Raw genomic sequence first — 14,943 nt, 5'->3', positions numbered from 1 at the left:
TCCACAGGCGTGCAAGACACCAGGCTAACAGCCCTGGGAACTGAAATCTTCTGACCATAGAACTATTAAAGCAGAGAGCAGAGGCAGTAAAAACTTCCCTAGCCAAAGCACCTCCATCTTTAAAGGCAGAATTTTGCCACCCTTACTGCCATGATCATTTCTTTGCATTATTGTACTGACCTAACCAGGCTCAAGGCCCCATTGTGCCAGGCTCCATACATACGAGTAGTAAGAGAAAATCTAAATCAACAAGAAAAAAACAGGGAGAATTATTATCCCTATTTTACAGATGGGGAACTGAGGCCAGAGGTTAAGTCCCAGGAGCCACAGAGGAAGTCTGTGGCAGCAATTTAACCCAGATTTCCAGGAGTCACATCCAGTGCCTTAACTATAAGCCCATCCTTCCTCCTACATGCAGTGACGTTACCACTGACTGGGATGGACCCTGCCACACACACACACGACAGAAGAGAGAGAGATACCATCGACATGGTAGTAACAGTTGTGTGATACATTGTAGAACCATGTGATGAAATCAAATGTAGCACATGGATCCGCAAGGTATCATTCAACTTTGATCAAATGTCCCACCTACCTTTGGCCTCTGTTGGGACTACTGGTGAGAAGCTGAAACTGCAGGGAAAGCAGAGAAAAATAACAGGAGAAAAAACAAATCTATGCTAGAAAAACGAATGGCAGAACTAGGCATTTAAATAAAGTTTAAGATTAGGAGAGAGAGAAATTCTATATTTGGAAGTAAATAATGAATTAAACTAAAGGGGTCACCTTTTAAGTCTGGACAAATTGTAATCACACAATTGGGCATTACACCCCTATTTAGAGCTGGATTCTGCTGCTACTTGGAGGTCAAAGGTTCAAAGGTGCAAATGGGACTTCGGCACCTAACTCTCACCAAAAGTCACTGGGAGTCGGGCCCCAAGCTCCTATTCATTCCTTTGAGAATCTTCCTCTATAACACCAGCAGCCTGTTTATACTGAAGCTCCCACAGTTTCTAACACTGGTGGAGTTGTACTGGTGGAGCAGTACAACTGGCTGGAGACGGGGGAGACTTTGAGAAAAAGGCTAGTGTAACCAAGACCCAAATGCTCCCAATATCCTGAGATCAGATATGGAGCTAACCCTTTTCATAGTGTGAGGACATAAGCACAAATAGCCATGCTTTAAAAGCAGCAACTAGAGAACTCCCTGACCCGGAAGTTTCCACAGTTGTCAAGCTCCCTGATGCAACACCTCCTGATCCTCTTGGATAACAGGAACTCTATAACCACTCTGCGTCTCTCTTTCTTTATAATAAAAGAGTAAAACAAATTATAAACCAATGTATCTACCAACAATTCTTTCAAATTCCTGAAAACTATTTACGCTACTATGTCTCCTTATCAATTCCATTTAACCAGTCCTCAGCAGTATTCATAGGATCAAGTCTTTGAGAGGGTCTGATCAGTGCTCCAGAGAGTGTTCTCACTTCTTCTGAGTTTGCATGTGGAGTTCCCTGTGGAGGAGTCTCACTTTCTGACAGTGTATCTACAGGCCTCAGATCCTCTCTTGTTGTGTTGGGAAATACTGAAGATGAACCCAATTCTTCTGGAGTCTGGAGAAGTCCTCTTGGAGACTCCACTAGTTAGGGCCTGGGAGTTTCTGCCTGGTTTCGAACAGTTCCAAACATCTGGAAGCTTTACAGCCAAACTTTGTTCCCTGGTCTCAGTTTGGGTAGTGCTTTCATTCTGTGCCCAACACTGAAGTTATGTTGCTGCCAAATTTTTATTTCAGCTTCCTGTTTTCTAAGTTCTTTCAGATTGGGACACTTAGGTTGAAGCTGTATTGGTGCCACAGGTAAAGGCGTCCTTAGTCATCTTCTCATCAGAAGTTCTGCTGGAGATAGTCCAAATGCAAGCAGTGTTGTTTGATATGCTAGGAGTGCTTTATACAGGTCCACTGATCTTGTAGAAGACTTTTTAAAGTCTGCACTGCTCTCTCGACCACCCCATTGCTTGGGGGGAAACATGAACTACAATGTTCAAAATCAAAGTCCTGGGCAAATAAAATATTTTAGAGGTAAATTGAGACCCATTGTCCAATACAAGGACATCAGGAACTCCATGTCTTGCAAATTTCGACTTCAGTTTCTGAATGACCTGTGCTGATGATGTCTGTGGAAGTATACTCAAGTTGATATACCTGAGGAAGTAATTGACTACTATAATTTAGGAGTATTCTTTCCAGAAAAACAAATCTGTGGCTACCTGATGCCAAGGTCTGTCAGCTAGTTCTGTAGAGAGGAACGGTTCTGGTGAATGTTTCATGTTTTGTTTTTTCCCTTGTTACATAACTGCAGCTCTTGACTAAAACCTGAATTTGCCTACTCAGACTGGGCTACCCCACAGGGATTGTTGTGCTTGTACACTGCATTGTTTACACACTGATGTCCCTAATGGATTTTGGAGAGCATCTCTTTCAGACGTACCATAGGGATAAGAATGCTCTGTCCATCAACCACGTGAAGCTGATTTGGGTCCCGCCAATGTGGTAGTAGATCTGTTGGAAGTTGACTCCTTCGACCCCACCCTTTTTGGCAGAGTTCAGTAAGTTTCTGGCAAGTCCGAACCTTTAGTTGTACATCTCTAATTTGCTGAAGTTGGTTGGCAGATGCTGGAATTGCTGCCAGAACAAGGCCAATGAAGACTTCGACATCTTTCTTTAAAGCCTTCCTGTTGGTGGCAGCTTAACTGGGGCTCTAGACAGAGCGTTTGCTGTGGGTGCTTTCCCTGGTATGTGTTCAGTGTTGAAAGAAGATCCAGCAAGGCCAGCTGCCTGAATTGCCAGAATCAAACTTCTCTAGCAGAGCCACTTGCACTGTGGACTCCATTGCTGCGCTGAGACACGGCTCTGCCTCTTTGCTGCTGCAGCATTCACAGGTCTCCTCTCTGATTCACCATTTTCCCCACTCATTCATCACTTTAGGGGTCTCTCTTCTTTCCCTTATTCCTTCTTTAGTCAGAGGGATTCCCTCACTGCCGACACCCCAGAGTGTGAGGACATTGACACAAAGAGCCAGGCTTTAAGCAGCAGTGGTGTTGCCAACCTCAAGGCTCCAGTTTTCGCCAGTCATGTGAAAAATAACTCCAAAATCCCTGGGGCCGGCAACATTTCAGGTCTGGCCCCTATCCTGGCCCTATGTGCAGTCTCCTGCCCCATACAGAGGAGGAGGCAGAGCCGGGCCCAGAAGCCGTGGCTACTCAGCCTCTCCCTCACCATTGCTGTGCTTGACCTCCACATATCTGGATCTTTCCGAAGTTGGCTGTTGCCATCACCTCATGGGGCAGCCAAGGATGCTGAGGTACTGCCCACCAGGTACCCGGGAGGGCACAGTAGCTCCGGGGACAGGGAAGAGAAGGCGCCAGATGGATATAGCAGGTGCTGGGAGCCATTGTGCCTGCGCACTCCGTGGAGGCACCGTGGCAGCAGCCACCACTCACTTGCACATAGGTCGCTTCTGGGTCTGTGCTCCTCAGCAGCTGCTCATTCCCAAGGCCAGCAGGTAACTGCAGAGAGACAGGGGGCTGTCAGAATTGCCTGTATTTTGCCCACCTGGCAGGCAGGGAATGTTCAGTGGCACAGGAAGCATATGGCAGCCTAAAGCATAGATGCGAGGTGCAATAGCACAGAGGGGGCACGCCTGTCCTGCCCATCAGCAGTGAAGCAGTTAAATCTTATAACTAAAGGGAGGGAGGGTCCGCCCCCACCCCCACCACCCATTCCCTCAGCAAAGACCCTTCTTATCTCACAATTGATATAATAACCAGCCGTTCATATCAATCTCTTTGCTTCCGGACACCACACTGGAGCAGAAAGTATGACGTCCGACGGAAGATGCTCTTCATTTAACCCCAAACCTTGACACGAATTAAAATCCATTTGGATAAGGCCATTTCCTGACTCTAGCTGTGATATCACTGGTGGAGTCAAAAGGTCAGTGGCTTCTGTTCTTAAAAAGAGGACATTTGAAATGAGACAGAGGGAAATCTTGAAGTAGTCATTGCGCATCGGAGTTCACCAAAATCTTTGTAGATGTGGCTAAGGAGGAAGGAAGAGGATTATGAATTTCAGGGGACACTGTCAGGATGGAGCCGCAGTAAATATTCCTTAGCTCTGTCTCTAGTTACACCTCAGATTATTAATAGTGAATCTTTGAAATCTCATTAATTCATCATGATTGATGTTTCAGTTCAGGCTCAAACTAGAACCCTGTATCTAATCCCAATCCTAAAAGTGGAGCATGTTTTTTTCAAAATCTAGACCCACCTCCAGATCAAAATTTTCTGGCTCCACCTTTTCCTTTGTTGACTTTCCTATCATTCATGTCAATTTCAAGTCTGTTTCAAGTCCATTTCACTTTCTGGCCCTTATGCACTAGTGCAACCTGCAAAATCTGAAGGGAAACAAAGTAGGGAGCATATATTTGATTTTTTTAAAAGCCTGTTTTCACTGGAATTTTTTAAAAGGGAATTTTCTATTAGTCTTCAATTTTGTAGAAGTATTTGGGGAGGAAGAGTATTTTTGGTTGTATTTTAAAAAAAAAACAACACAAAATATAATTTGGAGACCAAGGTTGACTTTACGGGGTCCTGTCAACCCCTTGAAATAATGTCTCTCAAATATGAAATAATAAGCAATTTGGAACTATTGTAGATGGGCACTGTCAAGGATGAAGTCCACCAGAAATGATCTAAGTGCAATGTTTTTCTCTTTGCAAAATCCACATACTTTTGAGTATCCTTTTCTCTAAGTAAAATAAAGCAAAACCAACATAACTAATTCCCAGACACCCTGTCCCATGAACAACCCTTAAATAACAAAACATTTTATGCTATCTGGTACTCAAGAACAACCCTACAATAACAAACTAGCTTGGGCAATTCAGACTCACGAGCACTCCAACTATAACAAGCCACTGTGTGTAACCCAGCTCAACAACTCTCCAATAGCAAATGTGTGTGTGTGCGCGCACACAATGCAACATTCATAAGCAACTTTGCAATATGTGCGGCATGCCACCAAACCTGTAACAACAAACCAGTTGGCTAGGAGGGAAAAAATTGGCTAAAGAATTTTGTTTAATTTTCAGGCTTCCAAGGAATCATATCAAAACAGTGGTAGTGGAGGAAGGCTTTCACAGATGGGGAAAACTGTCTTCAGTTTCCTTGTAAACATTTAATATGATCCTTTCTGAAAATCTTATTTGGATGGATCCATTTTCTTTCTCAAGTAGTTAGCAGGGAGTAAAAGACAGGGGAACTTTGTAGCTTCCCACACTCACCTTGAATGACTGATCCTAGGTATTGATCTGTTACAGGCGGGAGCACAGCTGAGGTGCTCAATGTCAACCTGCCATCAAGGAGCACTGGGGAAATTCCTGTGTCACTTTGATATGCAAATGCCAAGCTGTGTGTTGGGAGCACCCATTGGGGATGAGAAACTACAGAGATGAGAGCAGAGAGGGAACAGCCAAATCCAGATGAATTAGCTACACCCAGTAAATAGACTCACCCCTATGCCATCACTCGGAAGAATCTGTGAGTCAGCACAGAGTTTCGTGTTATTCTTTGATTATACTGACATCTAAAGGTCATCATTTTAACTGAGTTAAGCTGCACATGATTCTTTCCTCCTCCTCTAGCTAATCGCATCTTTAAAAATCAATGTAATTATTTACTGAATTATTAAGAAAAACGGACATGACAAAATTTTGAAGGGCTTTTTGTTGGTTTTATTTTAATCATAGGATTTATTGAAAAAGCTGCAGCGGTGCAGTCATAAAAACCTATAAGTAGCAATAGTTGAGGGCCCTTTAGAATACTGCATAATGCATGTCAAGCTATGGGGCCCAATTTCATTTATATCAGTGGTACTCCGTTGGCTTCAGTGGAGTTATTCCTAATTTACATCAGTGTAAGTGAGGAGTGAATCAGGTCCATATATCATAACTCTCCAGCGACATGTCTCACAATGTCCCAGCTGCTTATCAGTTAAGAGTCCAACCCCATAACATTTATGCAAATACTCTTTGCTCACCAACCAGTAACTTCAGTGGGATGACTTGCCAGAAAGGGATGCAGGATCGGGCCCTTGATCGGAACATATAAACTCCATGCTAGAAACCATTGTGCTGTCTGCTTCAACACTTAGCCTGTCTAGATTAGGAACAAAGGTGTGGTTTTGGTTTTGGTTTTTTAACGCAACAGCTAACGCTCACTAGGAAAAAGGGGCATTTTTCAAATGTGACAGCAAACACGTCTGAAAACCCTGGTGTAGCCAGGGCAAGTTGTACTTTTAACAGCTGTTAGCTGGCTGCGGTGAACCATACTGTGACATCTAGGGATTCATTCTGACCAGCTAGCAGGTGTTAAAACTACAGCTTTCCCCATCCACAGGAGGGTTGGAAATGAGTTAGCTATCCCATTTGAAAAACACCCTTTTTCCAACTGAGACAGAGCTAAATACACAAGACAGAGGTGCAGAGACTTGCCTTAGGTCACTGACAGAACTATAAGGAGAACCCAGCTCTCCTCAGTCAGTGTCCCAACCACGGGATCACCATGCTGCACTTACTCATTTTTTCTTTAGTGCCTACAGCCTGCTAGGTGCCATGAAAAGGAGGCATCAGAGCATTTGCCTAACCCAGAGACTACACGAGCTTCCCACAGACACACTGCTCTGCCGCTACACATCCATCAGTCCTGACCCGTCATACCCCTGCAATACAATCCTGGGCCTCTGTCGAGCAGCGACTACCAATAGCCATGGGGGGTGGCAGGGTTAATGGTGTGAACAAACGGGGACTGAAACCACCAGGAGTCACACTAACTTGTAGCCGAAGCCAGAACTGAAACATGAGTCTCTGGAGACAAAAGGTAAGTGAATTAAACCTCTGTACCACCTAGCTTCGCCCCTGCCCTTCCCCTACATGCTAAATCCCAAAGGGCGCTTTAAGGAGAAGAATAGATCTTAACCAGGGGGTTAAACGGAGGGCAGCAAACTTGTTTCACGTATAATGACTCCAAAGGGGAACATCAAAATGGAACATGCAGCTCGCTCAGCACTGACTGTTTCCCACCCCCACCCCAGATCCCGGGAAGAAGGAAGCCCTTCTAAGAGTTCTCTCTGCAGCAAAGACAGAGCTGACAGCTCACACAAAGCCCCAGAGGAACAAAGGGCTCAGTGGCAGCTCAGCCCTGGAGCCTCCAGCCTCACTGCTCGAGTTCTTTGAACTGGCATTATTCCACCCTGCCAAAAGCAGGCGGATTCCTCAAGCTGGCCCCCTTGAGAGGATAATCCCCCACACTTGAAGGGTAAACACGGCCTCTTTAGCCTCCATTAAGCCAGGCCTCCGTAATACAGACTGGCACTGAATTAGCTGGTAATCGGATTAGGATAAATTGCTCTAAACTGACATTCAGAAGCAAAGGCTCCCGTCATCTCTCTACAGATGTGAGGCCGGGCTTCTCAGCTAACCCTGCCTCAGGCCCAAGTTGTTAAGAATTTGAGTTATTCCAGCCAGCCCTTTTATTCTCTTAATCACAGATGAGGTGACTGCAGATTTCTGCGTCGGGTTTAATTGCCCCTGCAAATCCCGGTACGGGGAGAGGAAAGAACCCTCTCTTTCAAAAAGGGCAGAGGAGACTTGTCCAGGGATGATGCCCACAGCCTGGATGAGATGGGCCCAAGAGAGGGTGAATGGCAGTGAAGACGCTGGCTCAGCCACCAGCCCTAGAGCGACTGTGCTGGGGGCTAGCTAAAAAGCCAGCAATGCTAGCTATGAGTTGCTCCTGTAGGCAGGGCATTAGCCTAGAACTTGGTTGACTGGGTTCAAGTCATACCTGTGTGACCTGGCGCAAATCACTTAGTCTCTCTAGTCCAGATTTTACAGATGGGAAGCCAAAGCACAGACGCCAGACTTTAAAGGTATGTAGGCACCTAGTGAGATTTTCAATCTGCTTCAAGTGCCTAAATACCTTTAAAATCAGGCTCTCTGTGCCTCAGTTGCCCATCTGTAAAATGGGGAACCTAGCATTGCCCACCTCAGAGAGTGTTGTGAGAGTAAAGGTATTAAAGACTGAGATACTCAGCTACTGTAATGTGGCACCTAAGTACCTAAGAAAGGGGTGTCGGAACAGGGGAGACTAGGGGCCAATGGCCTCATCACTTTATACTGGATGTATGGATGAGCAATTGGGGGGGAAAGGGGCAGAGAGGAGCAAGCGGGGGGCAAGGTCTTGGGGGGAAGAGGCAGTGCAGGGGGTGGGGTCACAGTTTGGGCACCCGTGCCCCCCCCTTTTTAGGGAGCTTCCATCGCTCCTGACTTCAGATAGAGAGTCTGGTTCTGTGGGGTAAGATTTGTGCTCCTTATTTATATGTCCAGTACCTACAGTGAAAGGAGCTTAGGAGATGGATCACACTGAACATTTGCCTAGTACTTTTCAGCCACAGATCTCAAAAGACAAGGAAACACTATCATCCCCATTTTGCAGATGGGAAAACTGAGGCAACTGTGGCTGCTTTTTGCCCCTCTGAAAACTAGACACCAGGTGTCTGAAATTGGACGCGCCCCAAATTGATGCACCCGAATCAGAATCTGCTTTTGCAACTTCTGGCCCAAGAGACTCAGCAAGTACTTCCAGAAAGAGCTGGGAAGAGAAGTCAGGGCTTTGGATTCCCTACCTGGTGCCCTGCTCACTGGACTGTGCTGCCTCCTAGATGGCTTGTTCCATTTGGGTCTGTCCCCATCTGTCTGCAGAAAAATGTGGAGAGACAACCAGCTCTCCTCAAAGCCTCGGAAATGAAACCTGGACTAAAATGTTAGTTTTCCCCCCAGCCCTAATCCCTGAGCGGGGTGTGGAGCACAGCTTTGTTAGTGCGCCCAATGGGCCAGAGAGTCTCCTGTGCACAGATCAGCGCTGCATTGGAGAGTCACATGGGAGGGGACTGTCAGCTAGTTACGGCTCCCTGATTCCATGGGCTAGTTTGCACCAGCCCATGCCCCAGCTTTACTGTGAGTTAGAGCACCCCTGCTCAGCTGGCTATGGTCCTTGAAAGTCCAAACACCGACTGAAAATCTGCAGAGCCCAGCTGTTCTTCGTCCCCACCATACCCCTTCCCATCCCATATCCTGGGGCGGAGGAAAGCAGTTGGCACAGGAGCCAGGCCCACCAGCCGAGAGCTCTCCCTCACTGGAAGAATTCTCCGATGGCCAACTACAGCCAGATTCCAGCTCCTTTGTGCCACTGGAGGAGTGGGCTTGAGGGAGAGAATCTAGCTCAGCACTCTCAGGCTGCACTAGTAGGTGCATCATGCTATCAGCACTAGCTGGATCCAGACCAGTGCTTTTGGCTTCTATATGTTCAAACAGCATCTTGTCTTTGCCCTGATGTGTCAGGATGGAAAAAACAGAGGATGCAGGAGATCTGAAAAAGCTCACTTTGGGAGATGCTAACTCACTGAGAAAAGACTCTTATATGAACTATTCTAGCATGGCCTGGTCTCCATTTATGGACACTCTTGGAACCAGGGCATAGCGGGGAAGCTGGCCACCCTTGATACCTTTTCCTTAGAGTAGCAATAAACACACCACAACATGAGTACCAAGTTAGGCATTGTTTGCTTATAGTGTGTGTGTACAATACACATATAGTATTCTTTTCAAGGGAGAAGAAAGGAGGATGTATGCTTGTTGGTAAGACAGTGGTAGTTCTGCCTGCATGCAACTGGCCAGGGTGCAGATTATATTAACTTCTACACAGCTTTGGCCCTCACAATGTAACAGAGTGCGATCATAGAATGCTTTTGCATAGCACCAGGCAGAGGTTACATGCCCCGATCACCACTTGTGTTGGACTGATATAGAATTAAAAATATTGAATCAAGCAAAGAGAAGTCACAGGTGACCTAGTCTGGCATGGGATCAGACCATGCATAAAACCAGGACATAACGCAGAGATCTATAAGTGGTTTGCAAAATTAACATGCCTCCTCTTTATGTTGTGCCACAAGTTAGAGCACACGGATCATTTTAATTTGAATGACCTTTTCTTTACATAAAGAGAACAAAACAAGAAAGAACAAAAGTAAAGTGAGAGCAGAGAAGTGTAGCTTCTCAGTAACAGTCTGCACTCAGCTGAACACAAAATGGGAGTCCAGCTCTGTAAACAGCAGTGTCCTTAGCGACTTAAAGCGGCAGTACATAGAGGGGAAAATAAGGCATTATTGTTACATAGGTACATACACTACAACGACATTAATTTTCCAATATCAGACCACTGACCCCAATGGGAGCGTTGCTTCGACACAGTACCTGCAGCACCCCCAAGCTGTTATACAAGCAGCTACACCTGCATCTTACAAGCAAAAAAGTGTTATTTTAGTTACCACTCTATCCTTCCGAGAATGGCCTGCCGATAAAATACTGAGGCCAAATCCTCATGTCCTTAGTCAATTGTTAGTACTTATTCCAGCAAAACTCTTGTTAAGGTCATTGGGAGTTTTGCCTGAGTAAGGGCTTCAGGATTTGGCTGCAGATGTTTTGACTTCCTTGGAAGACTGATGTCAGTGGAACGTTCAAACAAGGGGGTTGGGTTCCTCTGCCTCCCCTTTCAGAATTAGAAGGTTTATTTGTTCTAAGATAAAGTACGGTGACACACTAAAGATGCCCCGTTTTCTCTCTTAGATCAGGCTGACGTCTGGTTCAAAAATGTTATGAAACACTCTCTGAAGCTGCCATGGAATTGGATATTATGACATTTCACCAAGACGTGGTTCCAGTGAACTTTCACCTCCAAGTGAAAGGCTGAGTGTCGAAAGTGAAAACAGACCACTGAGACTTTCCCTGGGACAGACCTTTCCCTGACATGAGATGTAGGGAAATAATTGCAGATGGTATTGTTGTGGAGGAAATATCACCTGTCATGAAATTTCACCCTGAGTGAACATTCAGTTGTTATAAGATCATACTGTTATGCTGCTTCAGTGTAACACATTCGGACCGCAGCTTTGAGCAAAGGTCACTCCACTCAGAAACCTGCACACAGCCCTGTGATTTTGTTAATAATGGCTAATTACTAGAGCTGGTCCCAAATGTTCCATCAACATGTTTTTTTCAAGCAGAAAAAGGCTTTTCACCAACGGGGAATTTCTGTGAAAAAATGCCCACATTTTGTAGCTTTTTATTGGAAAACAAGCAAAAAAAAATTTTTTTAGTAACTAAAAATTTGAAAACTGAAACGTTACAGGGAGGAGTTGGCAAAAAAATTCCAATTTCACATAAACACTTTGACAAAAATGAAAGCAACATTTTCATTGTTGCTGATTTTTTTAAGCAGGAAAAAATAATTTCCCAACCAACTCTACTAATTTTTGTGTGTCCTGCAAAAATAGCTCTGTCCAAAATGTTACACCATATATTCAGAACTCCAGGCCCCCCTCCAGTGATTAAAGACTCCGGAGAGCCACGTTTTGCTATTGCTGACGTGGCTGCAATTTTGAATGATGCTCAGGAGAGCTGCACGCACATAACCGAGTAGCATTTGGTCCCAGCTATGTGCTGACTTCCCCCAGACTCCCCAGATTTGGAAATGAGACCCTAAAGGACAATGAATGAAAAGCAAACCCACCTTTCCCAGACAGTGAAGGAAGCAATCAGACATGGGAGAACCAGTGGCAGGGGAAATAAGAATCAGGCTGAACCCAAAACAGCGCTTTGGTTTTAAGTGAATTTAGAGTTTCGCTGTGTTTTCTATTTTCACTGCCCTGGGGATTGGAGTCATCTGTTTTTCTGTGCGTCTCATGGAGAACTTGAGAGAGAGAGAATGGTGTCCCATCCTAGCCCCGTTGAACTACCACACAGTCTGGCACAACTGGGCATGAATGGCATCCTCGTCTCAAGATATGCCCAAGCCAGGAATCGCAGATGGTCCTGCAGTTAAGAGTATAAGAATGCCTGTACTGGGTCAGACCAATGGTCCATTTAGCTCAGTATCCTGTCTTCCAACAGTAGCCGGTTCCAGATGCTTCAGAGGGAATGAACAGAACAAGGCAATTTGTCAAGTGATCCATCCCCTGTTGTCCAGTCCCAGCTTCTGGCAGTCTGAGATTTAGGGATACTCAGAGCATTCTAACAGCCATTGATGGACCTATCCTCCATGAATTTCGACATAGTTCAGACATGAGGTGCATTGGCAGAGCTGCGTGGGGACTTGAATACAGGGCAGGAATAGACTGCATGTGGCAGAGTTGGGACATATTAGCAGAGAATGCAGTTGATCTAGAAAGAGTCGTAGTTGTAGAGCTATGTGAACATTTCTTCTCTAGAATAACAAGGCTGCCACTGGCCAGAATCAGAGGTTTGTTATACGAACTGATGGGAAAATAGATTTTCCATTCCATTACAAATTTTTGATTTTTTTCCCCCACCGCAAATCAGGATGAGAAGCCAAAATTTCAATTTTATTTTTACAAAACAAAATTTAAAAAAAGGCACGTTTTGGGTAATCTGAAATGGTTTGTTTCGATTTTGACCAATTTTAAATATAAAGTAAAATATATTTCAAAATGCAAAGTCATTTTAAAGCAAACAAACAAAAATCGAAACCCTCCTTTCCTAACATGTAGAAACAGGACATTCTGATGATTTTGAAATGTTTTTTTTCCTCAAAATTTTTTCCAAAACAAAATTTCATCAAAAATCGATACAATTTTGCCAAGTTCAGTTTAGTCAAAAAATGACAAAAAGCTGTTTGGACCAAAGAAAATGCAAAGCCTCAGAAAAGAAGTCTGTGCCTATTTTAGTTTAGTACTATTCCTTCGCTTTCATGATCACTTAAGCTGCTCTCAAATTTTTTATAAAAATTGCCTCTTTTTAAATGAGCCAAATATAAATGCAACAAAAAAAAGACTCTTAAAATGTTTTACAACCTGTTAACAGCTAAAGAAACAGCCCCAACAATGTCTCCATAAATGCAAACGATCAAGCTTTTAATTAAGATTCACAACTTTTATCGAACACAGTGAAGACACAATGAATTCATTCATTCACAGGAGCCAACCCAACCTGTGCTCTCTGTCGGCTAATCTCCAAGGGCTAATAACAACTTTCTGTTCACGCCTCGGAGCCTTCCGTTGGCAAGCATGGGGCCAGGGGGCAGGAGGGCTGCTCACGCCGACCCCGGTGCTGGAGCCAATGTACAAAGGGAAACATTTTTGTAATTTTCAGATATTGTCCTTACGTTTGAGTCTCCAGGAAAACTTGCTCAGTGGGAAAGTCTGTGAGAAACACTAATGTCCCCATTGAGGTTTTAATATGCAACAACGTCTCTTTAAAAGTTCCCTGTATGTTTCTTTGAAATGAACAAGGCACCCAGTGCCTTCCCGGGGGACAATAGAGCACAAGAAAACTATAAAAAAAAAACAAAAAAGTGCTTTTGCCTCTGGTAGCTATAAATGATGGGCCATTAAATGTTTATTTTTCTGGTTCTTTTAAAATTTGCGGGTGAGTTTAATGATCGTCTCAGGGACGGACAACACAGCTTACACAGAACGCTAACAGCAAGCATCTCCTCCCCGCATGTCAACGCTAACTTGCAAAATCTCAGCTAATTCAGTTCTAAGCCCTCATCTAACCCTACAGATGCTCCTCTGTCGTCTCTTAGGTGCTTATCTGGCCCCATTACCATAATATCTGAGCACCTCACAATACCCATGTGAGGTAGGAAAATACCATTACTCCCATTGTAATGATGGGGAACTGAAGAACAGAGAGACTAAGACTAAGGTCACAGGAGAATCTGTAGCAGAGCAGGGAACTGAATCTAGGACTCCTCGGCCCTAAATTAGCACCCTAACTGCTGGATCACCCTTTGAGTGCATCCCTTCCATTCCTGATCCCCACCATATCCACCACAACTCTACCAATGCACCTCAATCCCAGCCTGCAGCATTCATTGCTAATCCAGTTCTGGGCCCTAAATCAATGCCCTGGGCTCTGCCATTGCACTTTAATCCTTTCATAAAACACTTCTTGCTATTCTGGTCTCAGGTTTTTCAGTCTCCTGCATCTCTCTGGTGAAGCATCTGTCTTGCTACCAAACCTCCCCCTTTTCTTATTGTTGACAACTGGATTCCTCTCCAATTGGTAATAAATAATAATATCTAGCTCTGATATAGCTACTTTCATCTTTAGATCTCAAAGCTCTTTACAAAAGAGGTCAGTATCATTATCTCCATTTTACAGATGGGGAAACTGAAGTACCTGGAGGGAAGCGATTTGCCCAGACAGCCAGTAAATCAGTGAGAAAGCCAGGACTAGAAACCAAGTGTCTGAAATCCCAGGTCGGTGTTCTATCCATCAGGTTATACTGCCTCCCTGTTTGGCTAGGCTGAGAAGCACTGGCACCAGCCAGAGGATACAGTAAAGCTGCACTAAGGACAAGACTAATCCCAACTCTTCTCCACAGACAGTACATGCTCCTCTCAAAGCATTTATTCTAATTAAAGCTATGTGCCCCAACTCCCCAAAAGGAGAGTATACCTCTGAGATGAGAGCTTCCTGACTTGGGAGTTGCTTGGATGCTTTTTGGCAGCCAATGGAGAGAAGGGGAACACCTCTACTACTAATAAAGCAGGAGGATGAAGGAGAAGTGTGACCATTCCGGATTTAGACAGGACTCTGTAGCCCGAGAACAGCCACAGGTGTTTGTGAATTGTCTCTGAATGGGCACTCTGAGATCAGGGTGTATGGGAGCTCCTTCTGCCTCTCCAGATCCTTTCCTTGGGAAGGGTGACTGTGATGGGGTTTGTAGTAAATGACATCAAGTCAGGAGTGCCTGATCATTGGCTGTGCACGGGCGAGTATCTTTATCTTTCTATTGGTCCAA

This window comes from Malaclemys terrapin, chromosome 13 (assembly GCF_027887155.1).
Source record: "Malaclemys terrapin pileata isolate rMalTer1 chromosome 13, rMalTer1.hap1, whole genome shotgun sequence".
NCBI classification, from domain to species: domain Eukaryota; kingdom Metazoa; phylum Chordata; order Testudines; family Emydidae; genus Malaclemys; species Malaclemys terrapin.
Note: the sequence above shows the minus strand (reverse complement) of the source record.